Source organism: Monodelphis domestica, chromosome 1 (genome assembly GCF_027887165.1).
Source record: "Monodelphis domestica isolate mMonDom1 chromosome 1, mMonDom1.pri, whole genome shotgun sequence".
In the NCBI taxonomy this organism is placed as follows: Eukaryota; Metazoa; Chordata; class Mammalia; order Didelphimorphia; family Didelphidae; genus Monodelphis; species Monodelphis domestica.
In genome coordinates this window covers 505100421-505111043 of record NC_077227.1, presented here as the reverse complement: position 1 = coordinate 505111043, position 10623 = coordinate 505100421, and positions in this window count along the sequence as shown.

Sequence of the window (10623 nt, the reverse complement as noted above, 5' to 3'; positions counted from 1 at the left end):
GACTACTACTATATACTTGCTATAATATCAATACATACCCCAAAGCTTTAAACTGTGGGAACCTGCCATTTATTGATAAAATGTTATGGGACAATGATTAATGTTTGTGTCTGATTCCAGGAAATGAGATAAAAACAAGGAGCACAGACTTAACCTGAATACTGCCAAAAGAGCACACATGAAATACTATTGTGGACTCAAGGTTGCGACGCTTGACATACATTAAGTTGTGGGACTTCCTTTTATCTACACTCTTTATGAAGTACTCATACAAGTACCAAAACTTGACTATCATGCTGGCTCCCTATATCCTTGAGAATGAAAAAAAGTCAAACCAGGGAATGATGCTTCCCTATCAAAATAGAATTCTAGTTCCTTTCCTTCTTATTTTATGGCAATTTCCTGTAGTTTTGGCTGCAAATGGGTAAGTGAAATATTACTGAATTCTGCCCTACAGACTTGTGGGAAAGAAATTACTTTAAATTGGACCTGTACAAGGGTCTATTATGAATTTATTCTTGTTTACTCAACATTTTATATACATAGATTTTGGTATTTTGATTCTGATTTTGAATTTTTTTCTTCTCTTTCTCCCAAAAGTTTAACTTTCTTTCGTGTTTTTTCCTTTATATATTTTTTGTTTTGTTTTTATTGTTTTTCAATTATTTTAATAACTGACTCATATACCCCCATAACTCAACAATGCATCCTGAGTTGAACTGGATGTTTGTTTTTTTCTTACACACATTTCGGTGGGGGGGGATTGTATTTTAATAAAAATCCAAGATTTTGAATTTTTTTTGTTCAAGAAAGAGCCTCAATGAAGAAGCTTGCTAACTCCTAAATTCAGAGAATTAACTGTTGCAGAAAGATGCCAGAAAACCTACATTACATCAAGATCAAGAACCACTGCCCCCAATTGGCTTTTGTCAATGCGCCCAGTAAAACATTGGTTTTGTTCTCTCTCTCTCTCTCTCTCTCTCTCTCTCTCTCTCTCTCTCTCTCTCTCTCTCTCTCTCTCTCTCTCTCTCTCTCTCTCTCTCTCTCTCTCTTTCTCTCTCTCTCTCTCTCTCCTATTTTTCCCTTATCTCTAACTATTGTAATTTCATAGCTGGTATTTTTACAAGACCCATGGGATAGACTAGTCTTCCTCGGGCCTCAGGGGGAAGATGGTATAAAAAATAGACTCGAACTCTGGACTTCAATCCCCAGAATTCCTTGCTCCACTTCCCCAGAATGCTTTGAATTCTCACGTGGGCTGAGATCTAGAAGGTATTTAACCTGATTGAAAAGGTTTTTGAGCTCTCTTTTTGGACTTCCGTTTTGGAGCAGAGGTGCCTCTTCCATGATGTGAGGTTATCTTGTCTAGGTCATTGGCGTAGGCCTCTGTTTTTTCTTATTCTGTATTTTCTTTAATCTTTTGACTGTTCTGGTAATTTCATTGATTTCACCTGTGTGCCAGAAGATTCAGCCCAAAGATTCAACTTTGGGGAGGCAAATGGGTGGCTCAGCAAACTGAGAGCCAGGCTTACAGACATGCGGTCCTGGGTTAAAATCTGGCCTCAGATACTTCCCAGCTGTGGGGCTGTGAGCAGATCCCTTAATCACCATTGCCTAGCCCTTACTACTCTACCTTTGGACAATAGACATTTAAATGGATAATTAATTAAGAGAAAACAAAACACACACACACACACACACACACACACACACACACACACACACACACACACACACACACACCCCAAAGGAACTTTAAAGACTGGAGGTTATGATTTTAAGGCATTTCAGACTCCAATGGTTTATAAAAAAATCTCTGTGTTCTATTGAATTTTTCCTGATTTTTTTTTGTTTAAGGTTTAACTTTGTGATTTTAAGTTCATATATTCTGTTATACTGTTCATTTAATGTACTGAGTTTTAAAAATTCTGTTGTTTTTCCCCTATAACTGTGCTGAACAAATATTATTGTAATTAAGCCCATAAAAAAACAGCCTTTCTATTTTGACTTTGTAAATTATCACATAGAGGATGGATGGACTTCAGGACTGGTTACAATTGCTATAACAACCTTTGGAAAATTTTATGTGCTAAATATCTCAAATGATTTTAAGGGTTTTTTAAATATGATTTTGTAATTTTTTTTAACAATCTCTGGTTATTTTTGCCTGCCCCTACCACGAGGTAAGGCCCATTCTAGTAGCTGAAGTGAAATACATTTTATAACCCCCAAACTTCCCGCATTTCTAAATATGTGAATGGAAGTTGGGGCAGTTAATCTCAGAGCATTTGTATCCCTAAAAAGCCTCCAAAAAAAGGAGCACCCCTTTATTTATACTCTTCAGATCACTATTTTACTTGCACCAGAATGATCTATAGATTTCCTGATTATGTTCTTAATCCAAGATGAGTTTTACTTTGTTTAAAAAATATGTTTATTACTAAGGTTGAAAGATTGCTACGTTTGTAAAAACTTGTGACAAATATCCATCAATTCATAGGTTTTTTAAAATGCCATACAGCAACTTATGTGAAATATGATAGTGTTTGTTTGCTATTATAATTAATTGGGCTATTGAGAATTTTGGGGATATTGATATCTACATATTTGTACTACTGTATTTTTAAAAATGAAAAATTGGTAACCTTGTTCAATTCATTTGCCTTCTACTCACAGTGAGCATGGCCAGTTATTAAGAGGAAATGGATCTCAGCTTTGGTGAGAAAGCATTGTATTCTATATTTTCTTAGCTGACACAGAGTGTCAATGATTATAAGCTATATTTTTGAATTTTTTAAAGATCTTTTATTATTATATTTTTCTTGCATGTGCAATATACTATTTGTTTTTTTTTATTTTTTTTATTTCTTTTTTATATTTCAAGCACATGTCACCAGCATTAAGATTTTCTTTAACTTTTTTGACTTTTCAGTACTACAAGTTTAAGATACATTTTCTAATGCATGCCCTAAAAACTTGTGACTATAAAAACGACACCACTAATTATTTAAATAAATTATGGGACTTTGCTTAATGATTCTGTCTGATTCCAGGACAAGATATACATACAAGAGCCATTGCACAGAGCCAAAGAAAAACCAATCCAGGGTGGATTGATGCACTTCCAAGCCAATACTAAGGTCTTGAACCTAGTGTGAAGACTCGAGGTTACTGTGTTTAACATTGCTAGACATAGGCTTTCCTTGTGTCCACACTCACTCTGAAAATACTCACAGATGAGTATCCCCAAACTTGGCTCCTACTTGGCTTCTATATTCTGGTCCCTTTCTTTTCTGCCTTTCATAGTGTGGTACCTTTCTGTAGTCCTGGCTATTGACTGGGTAAATGCATCATTGCTTAGATCATTTTGATTGGGCCCTGATTCAAGGACCTGTTATAGATTATTTTTCTTTTACTTGGAATTTTTACACATAAGACTTTGATAGTCTATATTTTCATCCAGAAATTTTTTCTTTTTTTGGATTTTTCTGATATCTTTCTAATATCTCTTGCCAATTGATTCATATACCTCATACCTCAGCCATGCATCCCTAAGTGATCCTGTTTTTTTTTTCAATCACCCTCTTAACGGGGGAATGTAAAAAAAAATATTATTATTTAAATTGCAAAGTTTAAATTCTTTTTGAGAAGAATTTTAGGTAAAGAAGATGCTACCTCTTTGAATCCAGAAACTGAACTGTTGGAGAAGCCACCATGAAGAAGCCTCCAGACCACAAGCTGCACAAGATCAAAATGAACTTTGGGTGTGGTTGATTGAACATTTATTCATATGTATACTTTCATGCCAAAGGGGACTGCCTCCTAACTGGCTTTTTGTCAATGCATTCAGCAATTTTTGGTTTTATTCTTTTTTTTCTTCTTATCCTCAAATTACTGTAATGTTTAAGTTGATTATGTTTTCATGATCCTTTTTGGGGAAACTTGTCTCCGCAATAACGATCAAACAGGGGTATGTAAAAAATATACTCGAACTCTGGACTTCAATCCCCAGAAGTCCTTTCTCCACTTCCCCAGAATGTTTTGAATTCTCATGTGGGCCGAGATTGAGAAGGTATTTAACCTGATTGCAAAGGTTTTTGAGCTCTCTTTTTGGACTTCCATTTTGGAGCAGAGGTGCCTCTTCCATGATGTGAGGTTATCTTGTCTAGGCCATCGGTCTAGGCATGTGTTTTTTCTTATTCTGTATTTTCTTTAATCTTTAACCTTTAATAAACCTCTAAAAAGATAATACTCCTTGCAGAGAGAAACTAATTGCTACCTGCCTCAGTCTCCCCTAAATTTTAATCTTTACAATTGTGAATTTCAAAACTATTCCACCCTAATCAGATCATTCTTTAGAAGATCTGATTTAGCTATTTCCTGATCAATAACAATAGAGATACTTGGCATAACAGAATCAGGTCTTGGAAACCCACATTCTCCATACTACTCAGTGTAACAAGATTAGGAAGGGCTGCATCAAACTCAAGATTTAATTATTTAAGGACTGACCCCTTTTCTCTGCCTTGGCTTTCCAAGGCCTTAACGCCCACTTTGGCTCAGCCTGAGCCAGAGTGATTCTGAGTTAAACTCCTTTCCTTCTCTCCCTCTAATATTTTCTTCCTCCTGTTGTAATTAAATCATCATAAACATTTGGCAGCTGACTTGGCTATTTTGTTATTTGAGATTTTCCTTGGCGACCATTTAAATTTAGATTTTTTTCAGTCTCAACCATAATATTCACCCTTTACACTACTAACAAAGTTCAACAGCAAGAGATAAAAAAAATAAATTCCATTTAAAATAACTATTGGCAGGGCTAGCAACTGGGTGGCTCAATGGATTGAGAGCCAGGTCTAGGGAGGGGAAGTCCTGGGATCAAATCTGACCTCAGACACTTCTTAGCTGTGTGACCCTGGGCAAGTCAATTAACCCCTATTTCCAAGCCCTTACTGCTCTTCTGCCTTGAAACCAATATATAGTATTGATTCTAAGATAGAAGGTAAGGGTTTAAAAAAATAGCAACAGACAATAAAAAATATTTGGGAATATAACTATCAAAACAAATCCAGCAAACATATGAACACAATTTCAAAGTATGATAAATTTAGACCTTCACAATTGGAAAAATACTTATTGCTCATGGATAGATTGAGCCAATATAATAAAAATGACAACCTAAATTAATTTGCTTGTTCAATGCCATATCATTTAAATTATTCAAAATTTATTTCCTAGAGCTAGGAAAAATAATAACAAAATCATCTAGAAAAACAAAAGGTCAAGAACATCAAGGGAATTTAAAAATATAAATGAAGGAAGGAGTCCTAGTTATACCAGATCTCAAACCATAAGTAATTATCAAAACAATCTGGTACTACAAAATAGAGTAATGGATCAATGGAATAGATTTGGTCATCAAAAGATAGTAGTTAGTGACCCTAGTAACTTAATGTTCAATAAACCAAATGATTTAAGTTATTGGGGGAAGAACTCAACCAGTTGACAAGTGCTGAGAAAATTAGAAAATGATATGGCAGAAATAAGGCATAGACCAACATCTCATATCATACACCAAGATAAAGTCAAAATGGATACTTGACCTAGAAATAAAGGGTGGTACCACAAAAAAAATTAGGGGAACATGGAATAGTTCATCTGTCAGACTTATGGAAAAACTTTATAGCCAAACACAACACAGAAAAAAATAACAAAAAAAGAAATGGATAATTTTGATTCCATTAAATTTAAATGATCTTGTACAAATAAAACCAATGCATCCTAGTTTAGAAGGGAGATGACAAATTGGAATTAAAAAACAATGTATTTCTGACAAAGGCTTCATTTCTCAAATATATAGAGAACTAAGTCAAATTTATAAGAATACAAAGCATTCTCTTATTGACAGGGGTCAAAAGATATGAACAGGCTGTACTCAGAGGAAGACATTAAAACTATCTATAATCACATGGAAAAAATGCTTCAAATCACTATTGATTAGAGAAAAGCAAATTAAAATAACTCTGAGCTACCACTTCACACAAATCACAGTAGCTAATATGATCAAAAAGGGAAATGATAAATGTGGGAGGTATATGAGAAAACCGAGATATTAATACCCTGTTGATGGAACTATGGATTGATACAACCATTCTGGAAAGCAATATGGAACCATTCCCAAAGAGCCATAAAAATAGGTATACTTTTGACCCAATAATAAATACCACTATAGGTATGTAGCTCAAAGAAATCCAAGATGAGGGGAAAGGACCTACTTACTTTTTATAATGGCAAAGAATTGGAAACTGAAGGGGTATCAGTTATTTGGGGAATGGACGAATAAGTTGTGGTATATGGTTGTAATGGAAAACTATTTCAATGATGAACAGGATGAGTTCAGAAAATCCTGGAAAAACTTATGTGAACTAATGCAACATGAAATGAAATGAGAAGAAGCAGAGCACTGTGAACAGTAACAGAGATACTATATGATGATCAACTGTGAAGGACTAAGCCATTATCATCAAAACAAGGCTAAAAGATAACTAGAAGGGACTCAGGGTGAAAAATGCTATCCATAGTCTCTATCCATAGAAGGAACTGTTGGAATCTCATTACAGATCAAAGCACACTATCGTCCATTATATTTCCTTCATGAGATTTCTATTTTATATGTAACATGTGATTTCTGTCACAGCATTGGGGAATATAGAAATATGTATTGTACGAAAGCACTGGTATAACCAGTATCAGAATATTTACCTCCCTTGGGGAAAGGGAAGAAGGAAAGGGAAAATCTGAATCATAAAATGTTAGAAAACAATTGTCAACAATTATTTCTACCTATAATTGACGAAAACTTAAAAAGTTAAATAATAAACAATTTATGAAATGGAGCGGTGGGATAAAATGACCTTTAAAATCCCTTCTAGCTCTAATCTGTGAGCCTATGTCTCATCTCTCCTATGTGATGATAAACCCCTTGAGTGCTAGGATTGTGACAATTATCTTTGTATTCTTTAGAGCATAGTGCCTTGCATATAGTAGGTGCTCGATAAATATTTATTGAATGAGGGGGAAAAAAAAGGTGATACCAAGTTCTCTATAAATGTGAGCTATTAATATTAATCCTAGAGACTCAGCAAAGTTGCTAATTGAAATAATTTATAGCTTCAGTAAAGTAATAGGCTACAAAATAAATCCTCAAAAATTGGCAGCATTTCTATATAATAATAAAAAAACACAAGAAGAACTAATAGAAAGGGAAATCTTATTCCAAATAACTACAAGATACACAAATTATGTTGGGATCAACCTACCAAAACACACAAAAGATTCCTATAGATCAAATTCTAAAGTACTCCTTAAAGAAATAAAGAAATTAAATAACTAGAGATATATTCCATGTTCTTGGCTAGGCTGTATAATAAAAATAACAGTAATATCAAAATCAATTTGTACTTTTAATGTTATTCCAAGTCAAATTATCAAGAGGATAATATAAAATTCATTTGGAAAAACACAAGACCTAGAATATCAAGGGAAATTATGAAAGGATGAAGGATGAGGGACAAAGGGAGGTACTTCCAGACCTCAAACTATATCATAAAATAGTTGTCATCAAAACCATCCAGTATTGTTTAAAAAATAGAACTCCTCTTCATCATACTCTACAGAATTGCCAAAGTGATATTACTGAAGCATAAGTCTACCCATATATCTATGCAAAAAGCTTCAATGATGCCCTATTAATTCAAGGATCAAATACAAATGCCTTTGTTTGGTATGCAACACCCTCACAGTGGTAAATTCTAGGTTATCTTTCCAGAATTACGACATATTCTACACATTCTACCATTCAGTGAGAATGGATTATTCACTATTCTTAATATTCAACATATCTCCTGTGCCTCGGTCACTCCATAGATTGCTCTTCATTGCCTAAAAATTCTCATCTTCTTTAAAATATCAATGACAATGCTGTCCCCATATTAAAAAAAAATAGAGGTACATAGGAACAGATTAGACAAAGGAGAATTAGAAACAATAGAACTCAATAACAAAATATTTGATAACATAGAAAGCATTAATTACCTAGGGGAAAACTCACTGATAAAAACTGCTAGGAAAACTGGAAAGCAATAGTTGAAAGATACTAGGCTCATACCAACACCTTGTGCTATAGTCCATAATAGATTATAAATGGATGCCCAACCTTAATATTAAAAATTATAATATAAAAAAATTTACAAGTGGTTTTGGGAGGAGATATATTCTTAACAAGTGATAGAAGCAATTAAAAAAGATAAAATAGATAACTTTAAACACATAAGAATAAAAACTTCTCTACAGACATTAGAGTATCTAGAAGTAGTTGAATGAGAAAATCTTTGTAACAAATTTCTCTGATAAAGATACAATCCAAGAAATGTTATCAATTAGTGACTATATAAGATTAACGGCCACTTCCCAATAGATATGTGATCAAAGGATATGGGAAAAAATGTTTTCAAAAGAAGAATTGCAAAGTACAGTCATCCCTTGATTCACTTATTGTTGGCTTCACTGTATCATGGATTGTTGTTGTTTTTTAATATATCTAATTCTGTAATAAAGTGGAGGAGTTCCATGGAGACTGGAACAACCTCCAGGAAGTGATGCAGAGCGAGAGGAGCAGAACCAGGAGAACATTGTACACAGAGACTAATACACTGTGGTATAATCGAACGTAATGGACTTCTCCATTAGTGGCGGTGTAATGTCCCTGAACAACTTGCAGGGATCCAGGAGAAAAAAACACCATTCATAAGCAGAGGATAAACAGTGGGAGTAGAAACAACGAGGAAAAGCAACTGCCTGAATACAGCGGTTGAGGGGACATGACAGAGGAGAGACTCCAAATGAACACTCTAATGCAAATATTATCAACAAAGCAATGGGTTCAAATCAAGAAAACATCTAATGCCCAGTGGATTTACGCGTCGGCTATGGGGGGGTGGGGGGGAGGAAAAGAAAATTATCTATGTCTTTAATGAATAATGCTTGGAAATGATCAAATAAAATATTTAAAAAAAAAGAATAGAAGCAAAAAAATATATATCTAATTCTGTACTGTAGCATTTTTTTTGCTATATTGTGGGATTTTGTGGATGAATTCCTTACTGCCCACAATGGAAATGCAGTAGGCCAATACTGCTTGCCCAAGTTTGCCAAGGTGAGATTGTACCTGGCACACTATTGGCTGATGGAATGAAAAGTGACCAACAACAGTACTGTGTTCTGTATTCTGGGTGCTGATTGGCTCAGTGATTGTAGCTTCAGGCTGTTTGCTCTCCTGCACTGTGCCCATACATTCAACATCTCTCCTCATCCACTTCACATCAAGGTCTGATTGTTGTGCGTAGTGTTGCTCTACAGTGTTGTGTTTTTGTGAAGTTTTTGTAAAAGTTTGAATTTATTTCAAGTTCTGCATCTTCTAAGGCTTCTGGTAGGGAACCCTATGGCAATAGTGACTTTTAACAAGATTATAAAGAGAGTGGTCATTTTCCATAATAAGGCCATTGTCAGGATGGAGTCTGCATTGTCCCTGTGGATAAAAAAAACTGCAAGAATTGGATATCAACACCATCCTGACGAAGCCCAAGAAAATTTATGATAGTTTTGTGGAAAATATAGACATTGGTGTAGGTGATGAGGATGAGGATGAGGACAAGGACAATAACTCAGAAGTAGAACCTTGGAGTGCTTCTCCCACCAGACCAACCAATTCATTGCCAGCAAGGGCTGGTTTGACAAATTTCAGAGAAGCTTTGGACTCAAGAACATTTCTCTGCATGGAGAAGCTGCCTCAGCAGATAAAGTTGGAACCGATGAGTATGTGAACAACATGTTCAAATCCATCATCGAGGAAGTGAGCTATAAGCCTTAACAAGTTTTTAACATGGATGAGAAAGGCTTATTTTGGAAACAGATGCCATCTCTTACTTTTATTATGAAGGATGAAGCTAAAGCCCCTGGTTTTAAGGCCCTAAAAGATCAAGTAACTCTGATTATGTTTCTAGGAGAGTGAAAAGGGTTTATAAAGCCTTAAAATATATATAAATAATAAAATACATATAACACTACTACTTCATGGATTTTCCCCTATCGTGAGGGTCTCTGGAACATAACTCCCATGATTGGTAAGGGATCACTGTACTCACAACCATATGAAAGAATGCTCTAAAATCACTAATAACAATAGAAATGCAAATCCTAACAACTTTGAAATTTTACCTCAAATCCTGAAAATTGGCAAAAAGCAGTAATAATTAATGTTAGAGGAATTTTCAAATAATAGGTACACTAATACATTGCTGGAGGAGTTGTAAATAGGTATAACCATTTTGGAAAACAATTTGGAATTAGGCAAAGAAAAGTGACTAAAATGTCCATATACCCTTTGAACCAGAAGGACTTAAACCCCAAGAAAGACATCGGTAAGAGAAAAGTTCTTATATACACTAAAATATTTATAATAATTTTTTTTGTGAGGCAAAAAATTGGAAACAAAGTAGATGTCCATCAGTTGGGAGATGGCAAAACAAATTGTAGTAATGAATGTAATGAAATATTATTGTATTG